At 37.8% G+C, this 22,906-nt stretch overlaps 1 protein-coding gene and 1 long non-coding RNA gene across 18 annotated transcripts in view; one reads left to right on the top strand and one right to left on the bottom strand.

The window, feature by feature from the left end:
- PSD3 (pleckstrin and Sec7 domain containing 3) overlaps nucleotides 1–22,906 on the bottom strand; it is an 812,606-nt gene that overhangs the window by 573,156 nt on the left and 216,544 nt on the right. The window lies entirely within an intron of this gene.
- LOC132691747 (uncharacterized) overlaps nucleotides 2,764–22,906 on the top strand; it is a 29,861-nt gene continuing 9,718 nt past the window's right edge. Inside the window, exons 1-3 of one of the 2 annotated variants that reach the window (XR_009615973.3) lie at nucleotides 2,764–2,974; nucleotides 7,763–8,082; nucleotides 10,806–10,934. This is a non-coding gene — a long non-coding RNA (uncharacterized LOC132691747). The remainder of the gene's footprint in view (nucleotides 2,975–7,762; nucleotides 8,083–10,805; nucleotides 10,935–22,906) is intronic. The other variant, XR_009615974.3, reaches the window with a different exon arrangement.

Genomic DNA, 22,906 nt, shown 5'->3' with positions numbered 1-22,906 from the left:
AAGACCTAACAAAAAATAAGTAGTAGACCATAAAACATATGACCCACAAGGAATGCTATGGCCATAGACCACCCATCATACAATGGAATTGAGCTAATCAGGAATGGACAACCCAGCACCTAGAGTTGTCAAGCCAGTGAGGGTAGTACCTGATAAGGAAAGAGGGGGAAGGGAAGGGAGGGCTGACCAGAACCTTATAAAACAAGGACCCTTGTCTATAGTCGCAGGCATTCACTTTCAACTGTCCCCTCTCTGTAAAGAGAGTTTTCATACTATTCTTACTTTCTGATTTATATTCTAGTAAACTTTTGCCTGCTGCTCATTTTGTGTCCACCTCTTCATTCTTTGAAGCAGTAAGACAATGAGCCCCAAGTGTTGAGGTAAAAAAAAAAATCCTGCAACACCAGCACCCTGAACTTGCACTTCCAATTTCCAGAACTGTGAGAAATGTTTATTGTTTAAGCCATCCAGTCTATGCTAATTTGTTATAACAGCTCAAACTGACCAAAACACACAACATGAAAGCTGCCAGCACTGAGTATTGGGTGGGCTGGTTGGTCCAAAGAGGGTTCTAAACAAAACAAAACAAAACAAAAGGCTGAAATTAACAAGATAAAATTTTGAATTTGCACTACAATATCAACCAGATATAGGGTGGCACAGACATCACTCTTGGGTATTCAGAGGACTACCTAACACAATCTTATATTCCATTAAGAAGAATAATGTCCAGTACCCAATCTGCTCAAACCACCTGGGAGTCCTGAGCTCTTGGGGTTTCCCATTTTAAAAAGGACAATGGTACACTTGGAAGTATCTAGACAGTGATAACAAAGATGGCAAGGTATTGGAAAACTGTCTCAAGAGGAGAACTAAGATAAGATAGGGATGATGATGATATGAGAAAAGAAAAAGGATCTGTTCAAATCTGCTCAGGCTGCTCAGACAAGATATCACAGACCAAATGGCTTAAGACCCAGCCTCCAGCACTTTCTCACAGTTTTGGAGGCTGGAAGCCCAAGATCAAGGTGCCATAGAGTTGGTTTCTGATGAAGCCTCCCTTCCTGACCTGTAGGTTGCTGCCTTCTCACTATGTCCTCTCAAGGTCTTTTCCTCTGTTTCTCACAAAGAGAAAGCTCTGCTCTCTCTCTTCCTCTTCTTTTTAAGAACACGTGTGCAATAGGATTAGGGCCCCACCCCTATGACTTCATTTACCTTCAATTACCTTCCTAAATGCTCTATCTCTGAATTTACAGACATGGAGGGTTAGGGCTTCAACATATGTATTCTAGAGGGATTTAAATCAGTCTACAACAAGATCCAATCTTAAGTACATGAATGACTGTGACTGAAAAGGATACTCATTTATTCTTTATTACTCCAGGAAGCAGAATTAGAAACACAGGAGTACTAGAGTTGCACTAGATGAAGTCTAACCTTCTATCAACTCTACTAGCTATTATAAGTATTATTATTAAACTACAGGATATAAATTATTGGGTGCTTCCTATGGACCAAACTTTGTGCTAAACATGATCTCCTTAAAACTTTATATTCACTCTGAGGTAAATACTACTACCATAGTCATTTGTTGTAGTTTATAAATGAGGGTTTGCTCTTTCCCACTGTCACAGTGGCAAAAGGACTAGATCTCAGGCAATCAAACACTAAAGTCACTTACCCAGCTTTTAACCATTACACTGAACAGCCTGTCTAAATTAGTAAGACAGCAAGTATAATCCACCTGAGGAACTCCATTTATCAACAGAAAATCACACAGAAGAAAACTAATACAACCACATTACCAACACTTGTTTATTTTTCTTCCCCCGTACACATTGTCAGAATTCATCTTCAATGCACACTAAGGAGGCAGATATTATTATGCACACTTTACAGATGAGGAAACAGGCTCAGAAAGCTTTCCTCAAACTCATACAGTGAGTAAAAATACCAGGGGTCAGGATTCAAACCAAAGTCTAAGCTATTCTTCATGCAAATCTTTCATAACTATAATCCACTCCTGACAGGGCTCTCACTTGGCTCAGGCCCTAAGACTTGATGGACTTCAAAATCCCCTGGAGTTGACCAAATTTCCAGGGAAAGGCCAAATACCATCCAAAGATGCCTTCAAAGGTAAAAGATCCAAGGAGAGCAAATCAGGCTTCTACCACCAAGTCCTGTGGCCTATTTAACAAATATTTATGGGGGGGGGGGGGGGGGGGAGGGCGGCGCCTGGGTGGCTCAGTCAGTTAAGCGTCTGACTTAGGCTCAGGTCATGATCTCTCACTCCATGAGTTCGAGACCCACATAGGGCTCTGTGCTGACAGCTCAGAGCCTGGAGCCTGCTTTGGATTCTGTGTCTCCTTCTCTCTCTGCCCCTCCACCTCTCATGCTCACTTTCTCTCTCTCTCAAAAATAAACAAACATTAAAAAAAAATTATGGAGCCCCTACAATGTGCTAGTCCCAGGAAACATGTAGAACAGTGAACAAAAGAAAATCCCACTCACCTAAAGCCTACATTCTAGTGGGGCGTAGACTGAATGAACAAATAAACTTCTAATATATAACATGTCAAATTAAAAAAAAAATATGCACAGAGAATGAAGGGGTAGAGGACTGGGGGCAGAAGATGCAATGGGTGCTATTTTAGAACCGGTGGTCAGAAAAGGCTTGAGTTTAAACTGCTGCAAAGGGGCACAGCAGGCCTGCTAGCTACTCCATCCAGCAGGTCCTATAGTCTTGACTACAGTTCAGTGCTTCCTTGCTTTTCACTGGATGAACGGGTAGACCACAGTGCTAAATGCAAACAGCAGGTTGAAGAGAAAGAAAAATATGAAGTCTTTCTCCCTGACCTCAAGGAAAGCAGTTGCCATGCACTGTTGCCACAGCGTTAGGGAAATAGAGAAAGCAGCATTCTAACAGGAGAGTATGAAGAGAAAGCACTAGTGAGGAGACAAAAGGCAAGTAGAGGTAAGCACTCTCCTGGAAGTGTGGGGAAGGGGAAGAGGTCAAAGCTTTTAGGGAAAAGGTCTTTGCTAATCCCTACCCATTTTCTACTCCCCTAATACATTGCAGTTCCTAACTGGAAGAGTTAGCAGAAAAATCAAAATAACACCAAGTTTCTGAAGTACTCTGTATCACATTAGAATATTTCTAAATATTTCTCCAAATTTCATCTTTTTGGTCAAAATGTACCTTAGATTCCAGCCAGCTAACTTAATACCTGATATAAATATGTCTTCTTAAACAAGGTATGGCCCAGACGTGGAAGGTACATGGTTAGAGTGAAAGAAACGTGTGCTACAAGGTCAGGCAGAACAGGGTTTATATCCTATTTCTGCCATTTACAACTGTGGGACCCTGGATAAGTTCCTTGGCCTATCTAAGCCTTTTGTTCTTTATCTGTAAGATTAAAACAGAAGGATTAAAGACTGATTTATAACTGTATAAAGGGATAAAGGCTGACTTATCATTGTAAGTTAATAGATACTCATTCCCTGGCTTTAAACAGTTCCAGTATCTTTAACTTCTACTTTAGTATCACCTCTGATGGGAAGATGAGGCATTTCATGCCACTGGTAGATAAAATTGAAAAATTACACATAAAGTCAAAATCTTCCTTAATGCATGAATAGGCAATTCAAGAAAAAATACCAACTCCTAATAAACATATGGAAAATATCTAAATCTTAACTCATAACCAGAGGAGTACATATTAGCCAAGTAATATCATCAGTTATGGGGACACAGGTACTGTATCATGTAATGCTGGCCAACATACATATGATCTTTCCAGAGAGAAATAACAATATGAATCAAAACCTTAAAAATATGTATTCCCTTCCATCTACCATTTATGCTTGTAAGAAATTTCCCAAGAAAATATTACGTGGGTGTTCTTGACAGCACTGCAACAAAAAACTAAAAGCAAAAGACTGACGATTCAAATAAATTACTGACAATTCAAATAAATTACAATATCTCCATATAATGGAAAACATAAAGTCACTAAAAATGCTTATCTTGGGGGGCACTTGGGTGGCTCAGTCAGTTGAGTGACTGACTCTTGATTTAAGCTCAGGTCATGGTCCCAGGGTCATGGGATCAACCCCTGCATAGGGCTCCATGCTGAGCGTGCAGCCTGCTTAAGTTCTCTCTCTCTCTCCCTCTCTCTCTCTCTCTCCCTCTGCCCTTCTCCCCATTCATTCTATAAGTTAATAAATAAAGCTCATGTTGGAAAAACACTTACAGTGCATATGAAATTTGAAGGGCTAAAAAACAAATGTTTTAAGAAGAACTGCTTATGAAAATGGACCCCCATCTTACACCATACATAAAAAAATAAACACAAAATGGATTAAAGACTTAAACATAAGACCTGAAATCATAAAACTCCTATAAGAACACACAGGCCCTGACATCAGCCTTGGCACTGATATTTTTGGATTTGACACCAAAAGCAAAGACAACAAAGGCAAAAATAAACAAGTGTGACTACATCAAACTAAAAAGCTTCTGCAAAGGAAAGAAAACCATCAACAAAATGAAAAGGCAACCCACAAAAATGAGAGAAACTATTTGCATATCATGTACCTGTTAGTACTCAATATCCAAAAAATATAAAGAAATACCAGTCAATAGCAAAGGAACAATCTAATTAAAAACTGGGCAGAGGAAGTAAATAGATATGTTTCCAAAGAAGATATCCCAATGGCCAACAAATACATAAAAGATGCTCAACATCACTAGTCATCAAGGAATGCAAGTAAAACCCACATTCTGATATCACCTCACAACTTATATAAACAGCAATCATCAAAAAGCCAAGAGATAACAAGTGTTGGTGAGGATGTGGAGAAAAGAGAATACTTACTTGTGCACTGCTGGTGGGAATGTAAATTGTAGCAACTAAGGAACACAGTATGGAGATTTCTTAAAAAATTAAAAATCCACCAATCCTAATTCTGGGTATGTATCCAAAGGAAATGTAAACAGTATATGGAAGAAACATCTGCATTCCCATGTTCACTGCAGTATTATTCACAATAGCCAAGATATGTTAACAACGTAAGTATCCATCAGTGGATAAGTGGATAAAGAAGATGTGGTGCTTATGTATATTTATACATATATATTATGCACATTATGTATGTTAGATATAAATATTTATAAACATATGAATGTTATATATGTACATATAATATATATAATACATACATGCACAATTATATAATTTTATTTATAAAAATATGTATAAAATTCAGCCATGAGAAAAAAGAAATTCTGTCATTTCCAACAACACGATGGATCTTGAGGATATTATGCTAAGTGAGATAAGCCAGAAAGAGAAAGACAAATACTGCATAGTATCGTTTATATGTGCAATCTAAAAACAAAACAAACTCATTTTTATTAAAATAATATTTAATATTATGCAAATAAATGTACACAGAAAGCCTTTAGATATACATTAAAATGTTATCAGTTGTTTCTTTAGGAGGTAGACTATAGATTAATTTATATTTTTTTTCCTTTGTTTTCCCTATTTTCTTATTTTCCTAAAATGAACACATACTACTGTGTAACAGAAACATACCAACTGTCATAATTTATTTATATATACAGCCTACAAAGGAAGGGGCCAAACTGAGAGTCTTACAATGATGTAACCAGAAATGGACTTTAGAGTACAAACAAATAAAGAGCACACACTTTCCTGAGAATCTGGAAGTCAGATATCACAATAATACCAAAAGAAACAACGGATCATCAGTAGCTAAGACTGCCATGCTCAATTGGGCCAGGCTCCCTGCTGACTTCAGGGAGTTATTCAGGGATTTAAGGACCTAAATCTGGCACCAGGTAAATACCACAGGCTTGATAAGAAGTCCAGAGGGCATCATGGGCAAAATTAAAAACCAGCACCGCACACCCACACACAGTTTCCACACTTGTTCCACAGCAGCAAATCCACAACAGACCTTGAGTAAACTAGGAAAGAATACCTGAAACACTCAAAATACCTTTGAAAATTAGTTTGCATTGTGACTTTTCTTAAAACGTCAAACCCTAACCAAGCAAGGAAAATCAAATGATTTTGCTCAAATGTGAAAGTAGAAAAGGAAATGTGAGGGTATATACTCTTGCTAAGATTTGAAAAAACAGAAATCTGACAAATTATCAGCCACATAAGTTTCAATTTGCCTCTTCTCCTTCTCATCTCTATAAACCCTGAGACAGCTAGCTCTATACTCACTGGACCAGCCAGCCTCAGTCAGCTCAAGGTGGGGTTTACACTGAAGGCTTATGTTCCTAGATCCCCACTGCTGCCAGTCTGCGCTCTCCTCACGCTTCAGATCACTGCTTTACTTCCCACTTCTGAGAAGCAGCAAAGCCAGCACACTTTCTTCTTACCATCCTCCCTGCCTCTCCTCTTCTCAATCCCTGTTTCTCATCTCTCTCGCTGATAGTGACTCTTCCTGTCAACCTCTCCCCCTTCCTAGTTCTTTCTAGAGTTAGCGATATAACTTCAGTCTAGTCCTCCCACCACCGTGGGCCTATTTTCTCATCTGGAGGATGAGAGGATGACAAGAGATTTAACATCCTTTCCCTGCTTTAAAATTATGTGATTTCATGACAGACAAACAGATCACTAAACAGAAGAACCACCAGGACGTTGAGGGCAAGAAGCATATATCCATTTTTACTTTATTTCCAAACAAATGTTTCCAAAATGTCTACTGTAAAAATAGTATATTCAGGGGTGCCTGGGTAGCTCAGTCAGTTGGGCGTCTGACTTCAGCTCAGGTCGTGATCTCACGGATTTTGAGTTCAAACCCCATGTCAGGCTCTGTGCTGACAGCTCAGAGCCTGGAGCCTGCTTCTGATCTGTGTCCCTCTCTCACTCTGCCCCTCTCCCGCTCAAGCTCTGTCTCTCTCTCTCTCTCTCAAAAATAAATAAAACATTAAAAAAAAAAAAAAGATTTAAAAAAGTATATTCAACTAGATCCTGGCTCCATATTCTAATTTTTATACACTGTGATTAAAAACAGAATGTCTAGCTTTGCCTTTGAATTCTGTAATTCTTTCCATTCATAATGAGTAGTTTTTACATGAAGTCAACTGAGTTTTGTATCGAGCAGTACATTCTTAGTCAACAAGAGAACTTCAGGCATTTGGACTAACAGAATCAAAAGTAACTTTCACTCCAAAGAAATAAATTACTGTTTTGGTATGTTCTACCCAATATTTCTTCTAAGAAAAATATTTTATTATTTTATTATTAATATTTATTACAGCTTTTTATAAGCAAAGTATTTATTCTGATATTAAATAAGTCATGCTTTTCAAAATATAAAAGAACACCATTTTTTGGATGTTAATTTCTTTTTTTAATTTTATTTTAATTCCAATGTGTTAACATATAGTGTTATATTAGTTTCAGGTGTGCAATATAGTGATTCAACAATTCTATACATTATTCAGTGCTCATCATGATAAGTGTACTTTTAACCTCCTTCACCTATTTCACCCATCCCTCCCCCATCCTAAAAGAATACTCTTCTACCTGTAAAGTATATTTATGAAAAAGTAGGTCATTAGGTTCTTTATTGTGTAAATAAGTGGTTTTTGTTTTTTCTGTGCTATAGAAACAAACCTCCAAAGCATTGAGCAGTACAATACCCTTATGCAGAAGTCAGATTTAACCTTGACTGAATTAATTAGGAAATATTTATTATATACTTATATATGTTTTAGCAGGTATTATGGAAAAGTGAAAACTATAACAAGATCCTTTACATCTCACATGGAAATCAAATGTATCCACATGATAAATACCAGGCAAGGTATTTATATTTACGTATGCCAATTACTACCATATGTCAAAAACTACATGAATCACTAGGGATGTGAATAAAACTCCACCCTGCCATAAAGGTCTCACAAGTCAGTAAGGAGCCAGTCCCTCATAACCCAGATACAACTAACCTGCCAGCTCCCAGCACGACCATTGCACTTACAGCAGGAAGTCCAGTACCCTTCCCAAGAAGGTGACAGCTTGTGGACTACAAGGAGAGGTAAGGAGATGGGGGTATATTATTTCATGGTCACTACTTGTCATTTCTCATATTGTGGGAATCAATAAAGTAAAAGCAGCATCTTGTTTGGTTGGTTGATTTTTATCAGTCTGACAGTCTGTGTCTTTAATTTAGTCCATACACATTTAATGTAATTATAAATATATTTGGGTTTACATCTACCATCTTATTTTGTGCTAGTTATCCCATCTATTTTAACCTCCTTTCTTGCCTCTATGCCCTTGCAAGTATGGAAGCTGTATGCTCTGTTTCTTTACCTTTGTTATCCCAGAAATTACAATAAAATATAAAGTTAATCAATTCTTTTACTCTTCTGTCTGATCTTAAAACACTTTTACACTATTTACACCCTTCACCACTTCTATTCCCAATTCAAAATACTGAGCTTCAGTCATAATGGATTTATATGCAGTTCCCTGAACAACTTACTCAGCCTCTCATCTCAGCCTTTGCACTTGGCTGCTCCTTCTAACTAGAATGTCACCCATCTTCTCCTCACACGTCCTTCCCAGTCTGGCTTAACCCTGCTCACCTCTCAGCCCTGAGCTTCTCGGGGAGTTCTTTCTGACCTCACAGTAAGTTCACTTGGCTACATCTGTCTTCCCTCCTACTAGCCATCAAGCACTAACATTCAAGGACTGTTTTAAACACTAAACTCCAACAGATAAGGGCCTACCTGGATTACTTGCTAAACCCTCAGCAGAACATTATGGGTGTTCAATAAACATGTGATGAACAAATGAGTGAACACAAAGTTTCAAAACATACAAAAATCAGGATGGAAACAAACCAGGCCACCAATTACCCAAAATGATAAACAAAGTCCACTCATTACAGAACAAAAAGACCTACCTTGGTGAATAAGACTGAAGGCTCTGGTGACAGATGAAAACTTCAAACCTAGATGCTACTACTTATTATTGGACAAGGTACTTAACTGCCCTGTGACTTTAAAAAATGAGGACAATCATAAAACAACCTCATTAGGTTGTTATAAGGAATAAATTAGCTAATACTTGAAAAGTACTTAGAGCATTTTTTCTTAAGATTCTGTGTGTACATTTACAATAGGGGCTGAAAATCTAGTTGTTAAATAGCAAAATTTAACTAACGCTGTTATTAGGGGGCGTCTGGGTGGCTCAGTTGGTTAAGCGTCCAACTCTTGGTTTCAGCTCAGGTCATATTTCACAGTTCCTGATATCAAGCCCCACGTTGGACTCTGTGCAGAAAGCATGACGCCTGCTTTGGATTCTCTCTCTTCCCCTTTCTCTGCCACTCCCCTGCTTGTGCTGTCTCTATCTCTCGCAAAATAAATAAATAAACATTAAAAACAATAACTGTTATTAGGCCCTTTTTTAAAACCTGGTTACCATACATTAAAATAATTTCCTGTAATGCCTTTAAGATACAGGTTTATAACCCATAAAGACAACATCACTGTAATTGAATACTAGAAAACAATCAACATGAATCATTAAAAAAAGGTTGAACATTAAGTACATGCATTTAAAATATATAAAAGGGAATAATAACATTTTTTAAAAATTCCATCAAAAAATGGTCTAAAGGAACCATCTGACCCTTTTAAGGAACATGTTTCAATGTTTTAAATGTAATAAATTTATAAGTTTTATTATAATTGCTTAATTGTAGCTATAGAAGATATTGAGTTTTCAAAATTTCTGCATTATCCAAAAATATTATCCAAATAATGTAATCAATATTCATTATTATCCCATACAATAGATAAAATATTTTAAACAGTTTTTTTGGGGGGGGATTTCTTTTCTCTCTAAATATTTAAGTATTAGAATGATGTATTTTAGTACCATGAGATGTCTCCAAATCAATTCTAATTCTGTTCCTGATTTTGGGTGGCAAGTCACTCTATAACCTTTCCTATTTTTTCCTAGAAACCAATTAAATATTTCCTAATTAGTTTGATTTTAATGGATATCTTGTGACTGAGTTAATAATACTATGTTACAATCATTTAATCAAGCTTTTCTATTGATAATCCACCTCATTTTATAACCCAAAATTCTATTTAAAGACTAAGATTCTCATTGTGTCTCAAATTCCTAGGCCACAAGATGCTGGGTAGCAGAGCAACAAGTCTTTAAAATCCTCAATTGATAATGAGGTTCATTAACTCTGACTGACTGTGAAAGGTCACACTGAACTGGGAAGGTTTTATTTTAAAAAGAATTATCTGGGGGGCACCTGGGTGGCTCGGTTGGTTGACTAACGGACTCTTGATTTTGGCTCAGGTCACGATCCTAGGGTTCTGGGATCGAGTCCCATGTTGGGCTCCACGTGGAGCATGGAGCCTGCTTAGGATTGGTATTCCCTCTCTCTCTCTCTCTCTCTGTCTCTCTCCTCTGTTCATGCTCACTCCTCATGCGCTCTCTCTCTCTCTCTCAGAAAAAAAAAAAATTTTTTTTGATACTTTCACATAGAGATGGAGCACCTTTACATTACCAGTAAAGGTTCTTGGAGAAACCACATTAATAAATAGATAAAAATGAGAATTAGAATTTCAATTATAAAATAAACAAAGGCACCTAAAAATAGCTTTATTTTCCCCTTTGGTGTTTAGGTTTTTACTTGTTTTTGTTTTACTTTGTTTTTGCTACCAGGTATAGAGTATTTCATGACTAAGTAGCACCTTACTTACATGGATTTTCTCATTTAATCCTCAGAACACTCCTGCAAGGTTGGTATTATTACTCCATTATAGACTATAAAATACTCTCAAAAGATTCAAAAAGGTCTGTCTGGCTCTTCACCTCACTACAGATTTTCATAAAGCCTACCAGCTCTTACCTAAGGTAAGGTGAATGTCAAATCAACACAAAATGTTCACTGTTTGAAAAAGATCTCACAAGCATGTTTTAATAGTGCTCTATTTCATTTATCTGATTGATATATATGTTACTAATGCTGTTTTTGAAGAATTAAACATACTTTACTTATTGCTGAATGCCCCTAAAAGATTCTTTAAACCCAGTGGACCTACTTCAGCCATTACGAGAGCATGTAAGAGAAGACTAAAATAAGCCAGGAGTGAGAAAATGAGGTAATGTTCTGTCTCTGTTGTGTATTGGCTGTGAACACCTGAGGGAAATCAGCTAACTTTTTTGAACACCACACAATGGGCCCAGTATGAGGGTGCTACCGCAGGGATAGTAATGCTTGGCTGCCTACCTCAGAGTTGATGGCAGGATCAAACAACATAGCACGTGTAAAAGTACTTGGTAAATTACACCTAATACCATATTAATAAACAGCATTTCTGATATTTTTTAAAAAGCAAATATTTTGAAGAGATGTAGCTTAAATTTTAAAATTACAAGAAAAGAAATGGGATTCAGAATATGGAAATTGGTTTGTTTGTTTTTAAATCTGCTTTGCAAAATCAGCTACAATTGCATGAGGTAAATCTGAACATACAAATCTACAATGCCAAGCATTTGGGGCAACTGGGGTAAACAATGAACAAAACAATCTTTAACTGCTACATATCTTTGTATCTTTTGCATCTAATAGTATCTGGCACACAACAAACACCAAGGAATGGTAGATAAATAAATGTATACATGAACAAGTTAGGTGTACAAAAATGACCAGAAAGAGACTTGTCACTAGAAAGTTACTTGCATAGTGACCAAATAGAACACTCTGGTTGTTTGCAAAGACTTGCTTGACTAAAGGTACCCTGTTCAATCTGCTCCACTACAACAGTGCTTTTAAGGAGATGCAAACAAAAGCAGTAAAGTCCTGGCCCAAAACTCCTAAATCAGATACACCTGCCTGTTACCAGAGACATAAAACTGAAAACAGATGAAAACCAGGCAAATCCCTAATTTTAAAAATAAGTAAATCCCACGTGTAAAACCTGCTTTTCGTCAATCAAATGAATCAGGAAAGGCAGCATTTCTAGGCCATTACCCTTGGGTCAAAGTGGCACTTACAAAATGCCTTAACTAATTAGTCTAATCATCGCTTCTGTTCCACATGGTTGTAATTGCCTAATTACCTAACTCAAAATGTTCACCCAACCTCCATATGCCGAGCCCCTCCACAGCTCTACTTCCTTCAACAATTTTTCCTTAAGAACATTTAGTGACATCACCACTTACAGAAACAAGGATTGATTTGAGACTGTGGAAGAGACCCTAAAGTTTTGGTACATTTTTTCCTTAGAAATTTTTAAGGAACAGAACTTAAATTTCTAATCCTTCAGAAATATACAAATAAGACTAGGGAAAATAATTTGGTTTCTGAAATTCTCTTAATCATCATTTTAAAAATCTGTAGCAAATGGAGAATAGCAGAACAAAAAGCACCTTTTTTGCCCCAGAAGGTGAGTAACGTATGTACTTGCTGGACTGGAGCCTGCCATTTGGCCTGGGGGCTTCAAAACCAACTGCAAACTTGGGCCAAGCAAACCATTAGGGCTGTTTCAGTATTCTACGTCAGCAGTGGCCAGCACAGTGAGGACACCAGCTAACGGTAGCTTGTGTTCTGTATTCATCTCTTTTCAAGCTGCCTCTATTCAATTCCTCCTGTTTTAAAGTTTCTCTTGGGAGAAAACAAAAACCACGCCAGAAAGAACAACAGCCATGACTAAGAGAAACCAAAGCACTGGTTAAGGATGAGTAACCAGCATTGGTAAGCATCTCCTGAGACCCGCTAGCCACTGTGCTTACCTGTTAGAAGCACATTATGGGAAGAGGTTTAGTTTGCCCTATAACCTCAGGAAGCTGTGCTGGGCCACTCAACTGATTTCTTCTGATCTGGGCCTCTTTTTCACAGGCACTTCAGAATGAGGTTTTTGATAAAAGAGAAAAAAAAAAAGGGAACAGAGACAAAGCAGTATCAAAGGTGCAGGGACCACCCAAAGACAATGTGGCTAGCTATCTAAGGTTTTGTTTTACTTTTACTATGTTAGAACGCCAAAGAAAAAACACTCATTCTAGGCAAAAAAAAAAAAAAAAAATACCCATGAAAACAAGAATAAGGTAGATGATTTAACGAGAATACCACAGATTAGAAAATGTTACAGCTGTCAATAAATTAGGGCAGATTTCTTTAACTGAGGTCTGATTACATTTTCCATAAAATGCAGCTGATGCAATTTCTTCCCACATAATTTGTATTTTAAACAAATTTAAAAATCAACAACGTATATCCTAACAAGCAGGATTTGCTGTTGTCACTTTAAGCCTCCTCCCACCCTGCCAAACCAAGTGCCTATCATATGCCTTAACACTGTGCTAGAATAAATGGTGAAGAGATGATGTCTAATCCTATTCTCAAGAAGTCTAGGTGAAAGGAACTGAGTAACACAGAACAATATCAACAAGAGTGCTAAATCTCAATAATGGCAATTCCATCCATTGTGTTAATCAAGCCAGAAATCTATTTCATTCCCTTTCTCTTTGCCCATCAGTAATCAGGTTCTACTCATCTACACAGAATGTGGCTTATTTGTGTGTATCACAACTGCCACCACTCCCATCCAAGAAAGCTTCCTTTCTCACCTAAAAGAGCTTCCTGAGTGGTCTCCCTGCTTCCCTCCTACAGTGTGAGAATGGAATGAAGAGTGATCTTTTTAAAATACCAAACTGCTGCGGTGCCTGGGTGACACAGTTGGTTAAGCATCCAACATCAGCTCAGGTCATTATCTCATGGTTTGTGGGTTCAAGCCCCGCGTAGGGTTTTGTGCTGACAGCTCAGAGCCTGGAGCCTGTTTCAGATTCTGGGTCTCCCTCTGTCTCTGCCCCTATCCCATTCACTCCCTGTCTCTGTCTCTCTCTCTCAAAAATAAATAAACATAAAAAAAAATTTTAATGCCAAACTGCTTAAATCCATTTCACGACTTCCCATATCCATAGGATAAAATCCAAGCACCCTACTGCACTATCTGGCTTCTGCCTACCTTTTAAGCCGCTTCCCTCCATTCCATATCTCCCCATCTTAATACCTCCTTACTCACTTCTTTCCATTCTTCATATGCTAAGCTTTAGCCCACCCCTGGCCTCTGTGCTTGCTATTCCTCTATATGGCATATGTTTCTTCTGACCAGCCCCATTTCAGCTACCACCTAGGGCCTACCTAGGGCCATGCATGTGACCATGTGACTCAGACCTAGCCAAGGTACTCCATTCCCTTTAGCTACAGAAATAGACACATAACTCAAGCTAAGCCTATCAAAACTAAGCCTAGGAACTTCGCTGGAAATATGGGCAACAAGCATGCCAGGGGGCCAGATGATAGGTAAGGGTACTATATACTAAACAGACACTATGCTGTGGCATGCATGCATGCATCACGAACGAATGAATGAATGAATGAATGAATGAATGAATAAATAAATAAATAAATAAATAAAGGCTGGTCCCACTCCCCTCTAGTTCAGTCCTAGAGACAAATCTCTCTGGTATATCAGGTTCAAGCTGAAGAAGAAAAGATACAGGACAAAAAGGAGTCAAGTCTCTAATCCTGGCTTAGCCAATTACCAGCCATGTGATCTTGAATAAATGAATTTACTGTTGTAGTTCTCAGTTTCCTCATGGATAAAAGTATCAAAGTAGGACTAGATCTTTTCTAGATCTAGATCTAAACATTTTAGCTCTGTGATTCCACCACCTCTTTTTTAAAGGTGTAAAGTTAGGATAATAGCTAAAATGAAGCCAGCCCTAACCTGTATCACCTAAAAACTACACGTTTTTGTCTGACTCTATATGATGGTAGGTAAAATGTCAATGGTGCCACCTTTCCAGAAAGGAATATGGATTTTTGGTGGGGCCATAAAGAATTCACAGCTTTGACTCTCAAATTCCTCTTAAAGGAAAATATTGTATGGAAATAAGCAGAAACACAGACATAGACACAAAGTTTATATAAAAGCTTTTATATGTAAAGCATATATATATATATAGTATTGTGTCATCACAATAAAAAACTAGAAACACGTAAGTATTCAATAACAGGGAACTGGTTAAATGAGTTACAGAAAACCCCTAAGATTAAATAGCAGGTGCCATTTAAAAAACATATTTGCTAAGGGACACCTGGGTGGTTCAGTGGTTAAGTGTCCGACTTCGGCTCAGGTCATGATCTCGCAGTTCATGAACTCGAGCCCTGCATGGGGCTCTGTGCTCTCAGCTCAGAGCCTAGAGCCTGCTTCAGATTCTGTGTCTCCCTCTCTCTCTGCCCCTCCCCCACTCACACGCGGGGTCTCTCTCTCTCTCAAACGTAAATAAACATTAAAAAAAATTTTTTTAAACATATTTGCTAAAACTAACGTGACATTGAATGTTAAGTACACAAAGAAAGGCTAGGTGCACCTGGGTGGCTCAGTTGGTGAAGTGTCCAACTTCGGCTCAGGTCATGATCTCTCAATCCATGAGTTTGAGCCCAGTGTCGGCTCCATGCTGACACCCCAGAGCCTGGAGCCTGCTTGAGATTCTGTGTCTCCCTCTCTCTCTGCCCCTACCTGGGCCTCTCCCTCCCTCCCTCTCTCTCTCTCTCTCAAAATAAGTAAATATTAAAAAAAAAAATTTTTTTAAGGCTGTACATGCCCATATCTTCACCAGAGACCTGCCATGAACCTATCTTTCCCATGATCTAGAATTCTCATGATTATTCACTAACGGCTCCACTGAATATAATGCTGAAATGTTACATTAATACAGTGGTCTTAGTTTTGCAAAAGTACTTTCAAATAACTGATGAGAAAGGAAAGCAAAATAGTGCCTCCAAAAGCAGTTTAAATGTCCTCTAACCCTCTCCCATTAATCCAGATGAATTTATCAACTCAGCTATGTGATACCTAAAGAAAGCGCCAGGAAAAGAAGACCTAGAACTGGGCTAGAAGCAGCTGACAGCCATAGTCCAAGGAAAGGAGGGCACCGTAAAGACAGGTTTTACACGTAACTTTCTCCTAGTATCACTTAGAGACTGGCAAGTCAACACTGTTATGCTTTTACCAGATAGTGCCATAGATACAATATCAAACTAAAAGCCAGACTGAATTTCCAAGCGTAACAGTAGGGCAACAAAAAACATTACAGAGGTGAACTTGTCCACAAAATCATAAGGTGCTGTGTTTACTCTCTGGGAGGACAAAGATTCTGGATAACAGAGTACACACACACACACACACACACACACACACACACACATACACCCCTACAGCCCAAGAAACCTTCAAAATGAACAAGTCCCTTGGGTGTCCTCTGGCTAGAGGTCAACTATGACCTATTCAGAGAGGACCTTCCCTGCCTGCTTTAATCAATAGCCGAACCTCCAGAATTGATACAAAACTGATAAGAAGGTCTGTAGAATGTGGAGGAAAGTTCTAGAATTTGCCACACTGTGACACCACAAAAACAGCTAATGACATATGAAAGAATTAATTCATATGCATGCAAAACAGTGTTAAGAAAGAGGTATTATTTTAAGCACTGTGTCAATGTCAGGACTTTTAGACAAAGGTATTTAAGACATCATCTAAACTAAAAATAAATTAAGGCTCTGACGTAGCACCCCAAATCTTTAAAATAACTTACCCATTCTTAAAATTCCCTTGAGTAAATTATCATAGTAATAGTTACATCCTTTTATTGAATGTTTACAATGTGCCAGGCACTGAGCTAAGCATTTCACATGCACAGACTCATTTTAATCATTTGATCATCAAAAAGTTCCATGAAAAAGATTTTACCCCCATGTCACCAATGAGGAAACTGAGGAAACTTCCTCACCAATGAGGAAGCTCAGTGAATTAGTACATTTCAAAATAAAATTACCATTGAGAGGTGGGATTCAAACCCAGGTCTGTCAAATCCCACTACGAAGTTATGTTTTTCAAGCTGGTATATGGTAGAATATTTTCAGGAGGTTTATACTTGTTTTCTTACGAACTTACTTACATAACTTGTTGTGAACTTATATATAGCTTATATAAACCTGGAACTTTAGTTATTCCAATCTTGTGCCTAGTAGCCAAAAGGTGTGTCTCACTAAATCAAGGCAGACTACACCTGGCTGAAATTCCTGCAGAATCCTTTTATATTTCAGCATACCTTAACAGCAGCAGCAGCAGGAGGAGGAGGAGGGGGAGGAGGAGGGGGAGGAGGAGGGAGAGGAGGAGGGGAGGAGGAGGGGGAAGAGGAGGGGGAGGAGGGGGAGGAGGAGGGGGAGGAGGGGGAGGAGGAGGAGGGGGAGGAGGGGGAGGAGGAGGAGGGGGAGGAGGGGGAGGGGGAGGAGGGGGAGGAGGGGGAGGGGGAGGAGGGGGAGGAGGAGGAGGGGGAGGAGGAGAGGGGGGAGGGGGAGGAGGGGGAGGGGGAGGAGGGGGAGGGGAGGAGGAGGAGGAGAAAAAGAAGAAAGCAAATCTCATTCTCTACTGAAAACAATTTGATGTTTCCCATCTCAGAGTAAAAGCCTACGACAGTACAGTTGTGCTTGGAAAAGCACACAAGAGACCTTCAATAAATATTTGTTGAATGAACAACACATTCTCAGAGCCACTGTACCTTTCTTCTGCATTCAGTGTGAACATACATATATCTTCAAGGAAATAAAACACCATGAAGAAACAGAAATTTGTTTTTAGGAAAATCACTGAGCTCCAAGTTCAGATAACAACAACAAAATGGACTCAGGTGTGTCTGCTTAGAACAAAATGAACTAGGAGCACCTGGGTGGCTCAGTCAGCTGAGCGTCCAACTTTAGCTTGGGTCATGTCTCACAGCTTGTGAGTTTGAGCCCCACATAGGGCTCTGTGCTGACAGCTCGGAGCCTGGAGCCTGCTTCAGATTCTGTGTCTCCCTCTCTCTCTCTTCCCCTCCCCTGCTCGTGCACACGCGCTCTCCCCCCCCCCCCCAAGATAAATAAACATTTTTTTTTAATTATTTTAATTAAAAAAATGAACTGACAGTTGCTTCATTCTGTTAGCTCTGGATAAGATTAAAAGGGACCTTTAAAAATGTGCTGTAAGTGATTTAGTCTACCTATATATTAGTAATGGTAACCAAAAAAAAAAGCATTGGAACTGAAGTCAATACCTATTTGTCCAACTACAGCTTTATTTTCTCTTTCTCTGTTTCCCCATTTGCAAAATGAGGTGAGACTACAAGATTTCATCCTTCTTAGCTCTGACATTCTTATTAAATCACAATTTCCAATTTAATATACACACCGAGATAATTATTTATATTACAAAAGTATCTGATTTTAGAACATAATTTATGACAAAATCACAAACTCCCAAGAATGGAAAGAACTTTGAAGGGTCATTCATTTGAAGAACTGGACAACTCATCCAATGGTCAATTCCTATAGTCCAAATCTTCCAAATATAAGCATTCAATTTAAAATATCCAGGTAAGGACCTAGTCTGTATCCAAACACATCTGAACAGAAAGTTGGTTTAGTTTTCAAGCCATTCCTTGAGAAAGTTCTTTCTTATTCAGAAATAAAAATCTGTTATTTTGTTCATTTCTCTTCTGTATTCTTTGCAGAAAGACAGAAAAGTGTATTCCTTTCCCATAGTCATGTTTCTCTTCAGATCACATTCATTGTCCCAAATACTTAAAGACAACTAACTATCCACTAAGTCTTCTTTCCTTAGGTTAAAGATTACAGTTTCTACAACCTCTCCTAACATCACATTATTTTCTGATCACTCACCTAACACTCAGCTACCTAACTGCCTTTTCATTGTTAGTGTCTGTCTTAAAATATGATCCCCAGAATCAAATACAGTAATTCTCACAGAATCTAATTGTTTCGAACTGCAGTAGTACTGCTTTTGGCACTTATGTAACTTACTGAGGAAGAGAAAAACATTCATTACAGCATCATTTTAATGATTAAGATAATACGTGCAAAGTCTTATTAGCACAATGCTTAGCATATAGTAATCACTCAATAAATGGTTGTTGCTGCTGTTACTGGATTTCTCTTAATAAGTTTTAATATTTCATCAGTATTAGAACCTTATCTCCCCAATCAAGCTGCAAACTCTAGTTCTCTCTTACACTAAAGGTTTACCTTACATATTATTAGCTGTTTTTCCCCCAAGTCAGAGTTGATGAATATCAACTGTTGATGACAGAACAATAAAGTGTTAAGGCTCCGTTTTAACTGAAGATCAGTCAGAAATCAAGATAAAGCAACCCTCAAATTAAGACAAATTAATGGCAAACAGAATGTGATTTATTTAGAGTTAATTTGTGCTCAAATTTCTAGAACATATTCATTTCACAAAGCAAGTAATCTCTACTCTTTACTCCTCAATCATATAATTTAAAGATGCATCTTCAAATTGTCCTCCCATGTGGCTGTACCATTTTGCATTCCCACCAGCAATGAATGAGAGTTCAGAGGTACTACTTCTCAGCTTATTTTTTTTCCCCTTAGGTTCAGACTTTAAGAAAGTAAGCTCTGGAATCAGACTGTCTATAGTTCAAATCCTGAATCCTCAATTTACCCACTGTGTAACCTGGAGCAAATTACTAAACCTCTCTGGCCTTAGGTTCCCCATCTGTAAAAACATGAGTCATGATGGTACCTATCTACCTTATTGGGGGGGGGGGGGGGGAGGGGGTGGGTTGTGGGATCAAATGAAAATGGATGTGAGTATGTTTGGGACGGTGCTTCTCATCTTTTAAAACTCTTAACAATGTTGCTGTTATAACTACTTACTCAGAAGTTATCTGAAGAAGCAAATTATTTTAAATAATTTTGCTAAAACTTATTATCGTGTCAGCCATTTTTAACTTATGCTAGCCACTGCTAGCCACTGCTAAAATCAATCACACCTTAGTGGTTTTTCTGCATATTTATAATTATCTGTTTTCCATACAATCACCTATTTGTTTTTAGGGTAGATTTTTAAATTAATGTAAAAAAATCCATCCTACATTAATTAACCAATAGTTAACATATCATCTAAAATACTGTCATTTCAATATGTAATTGTCATAAAAATTACTGAAATAATTTGCATTCTTTTTTTCATCCTCAGTCTTAGAAATTTGCTATGTATTTTGTATTCATAGCATATCTGACATATTTCAGGTGTCAAATGGCCCTAAGTGACTGCCACATTAGACAGAGCACATCTATAGGCAGAGTAGTTGGAGGTAGAATAAGTGCAGTTCTGTTTGTATCTTTATTTCACTATTCTTTGTGAATATCAACACATTATTGTTAAAGTTATATGGTTAGTTATGTCAGATATGCTATGAATATAAAACACACAACAAATTTCTAAGACTGAGGATGAAAAAAGGATATAAATCATCTCAATAATTTTTGTAACAATTACATATTGAAATGACAATATTTTAGATGATATGTTAAGTAAAAACACATTATTTAAATTAATTTCACTTGTTTCTTTTTACTTGCTTAAGGCAGTTACCAGAAAAAGTTTTAATTTAGAATTATATATAAAACTTGCATTATATTTCCATTAGACAGCACTGATATAGCTGATCTTAAAAAATAGGCCTCATGAAAATTAAAACCAGGACAAGATATATGATCTAAATTATAGCAGAAACTAAATGCAAAACTTAAGTGATTTTCAGAGTTTATATATAATTAACTTCAAACTCTTTCTCAACCAAAAAAACAAAAAAATTATCTTTGATAAGTACCTCTTCAATTCTAGAGCCATCTGAGAAGTTTTCATCAGTATGTGGTGCCTTGGGATTTAAATTAAGACCCAAAAATCGGGCCATTCATGCAAATGAAATGTGCCTAGAGTCTCTTCAGCTACCTAATTACTAAACAAATACCTAGAAGCCAGTAGCCTTTATGCAGAGATCAATAAAAATGCAAAGGTTGGAAGGCAGAAGATACTGAAATGCAGTATGTTCTGAGAGTCAAAAAGTTCCTGCTAGAGAGGATTCAATACTGAAATAAGAGAAAGTAGGAAGACAACAGAAGCAAAACCTAAGGGGAAAAAAAAAATAAGCTCAGAAGTAGTATCTCTGAACTCTCATTCATTGCTGGTGGGAATGCAAAATGGTACAGCCACTTGGGAGGACAATTTGGCATTTTCTTACAAAACTAAACATACTCTTACCATAAGAACGAGCAATCATGCTCCTTGGTATTTACCCAAAGGAATTAGATCCACACAAAAGCCTACATACAAATGTTTTCATCTGCTTTATTCATAATTGCCAAAACTTGCAAGTAAACAAGACATCCTTTGGTAGGTGAACAGATAAATTGTGGTATATCTAGACAATGAGATATTATTCAGCACTAAAAACAAGTTATCAAGCCATGAAAAAACATGGAGGAAGCTTAAGTCATATTACTAAGTGAAAAGGCTACACACTTCATGATTCTAATTGTATGACATTCTGGAAAATGCAAAACTATAGAGACAATAAAAAGATCAGTTGCCAGGAGCTGTAACAGTGGGGAAGGATGAATAGGCAGGGTACAGAGGGCTTTTTAGGGCAGTGAAAATATTCTGTCTGATATGATAATGAAGGATACATATTATTATACATTTGTCCCAACCCACAGAATGCAGAAAACCAAGAGTGAACACCTACTGTAAGTATAGACTTTGGGTGATTATGATGTGTCAGTGTGGGTTCATCAATTAAAACAAATGTCCCCCTCAATGGGCAATATTGATAATGGGGGGTGCTATGAATGGCAGGGGATAAATGGGAAATCTCTGTACCTTCTTCTCAATTATGCTGTGAACTTAAAATTGCTCTTAAAACATAAAGTCTTTAAAAATATAAAAAGTCATCAGCTACTGAAGAAAGTGTGAATTGAGTGTACCTCAGGCCCATGTATACTGGTGTAGAACTAAGGACTACATTAGGTCGAATAAGATGAACAGAAACTATCCGTATCAAGACATCATTTATTTAAGGGCTCAGGAGAGAAAATTTGATGTTTGATGGATATGACAAGAAAGAACTTTTTATGTTGAAAATACAAACTGCATTAACAAGAATTAGTGTTTACAATAGTAAACTAAATGATTTTAGCTGTTTCAAACAAAACCAACATTCTTCTGGATGAGAATTATGCTACTACATGAAAGCTCATTCTTTTTTTTTTCCTCTTTCCTATACCAGCAAACATACTGCTATTTTCCCCATTTTAAAACCTCTCTTGACCTCACTTTTCCATTCAGCTCTATTTCTCATCTTCCCTTTGTAGCAAAAATTGTTAAGATATTTGTCCACATTTTATGTTTCCATTTCTCTATTCCTGCTCTCTCTTGAATCCTCACCAATTTTTGGTCCCTATGACTCCAGTAAAATTGCTATTGTCAAACTCACCAGTGACATCCCCATTGCTAACTTCCTCAGTCAATTCTGGACCCTCATGTTGGAAGTATTTGATTCGCTGCCCTTCACACAGGTTCTTCACTTGGCTCATGAGACACCACACTCTCCTCATTAGCTGCTTTTTCTCATTCTCCTTTACTGGTTCCATCTCCTCATCTCACAACCTCAGTGTGGAAGTAGCCCAGGGTCCTGAACCTCATTTCTTCTCTATCTACACTCACTTGTGGATTTCATCCAGTCTCTATACTCTGACAACTCCCAAGTGTCTACCTCCAGTCCAGAACCTCTGCCCTGAAACCCAGAGTAGTATATCCAACTGCCAGCTGGGCTTTCCAAAACTGCACTCCTGATCTTTCCCCCCAAATGAGTGTCTCCCTATACTTAATACAACTCTAGCCTTCAAGCTACACGAGTCAATAAATAACCCTGCAATTCACCACTGCCTTCTCTCACTC

The sequence above is a fragment of the Panthera onca genome, chromosome B1 (assembly GCF_046562875.1).
Source record: "Panthera onca isolate mPanOnc1 chromosome B1, mPanOnc1 haplotype 2, whole genome shotgun sequence".
In the NCBI taxonomy this organism is placed as follows: domain Eukaryota; kingdom Metazoa; phylum Chordata; class Mammalia; order Carnivora; family Felidae; genus Panthera; species Panthera onca.
Note: the sequence above shows the minus strand (reverse complement) of the source record. Positions and strands in the feature narration are given on the sequence as shown.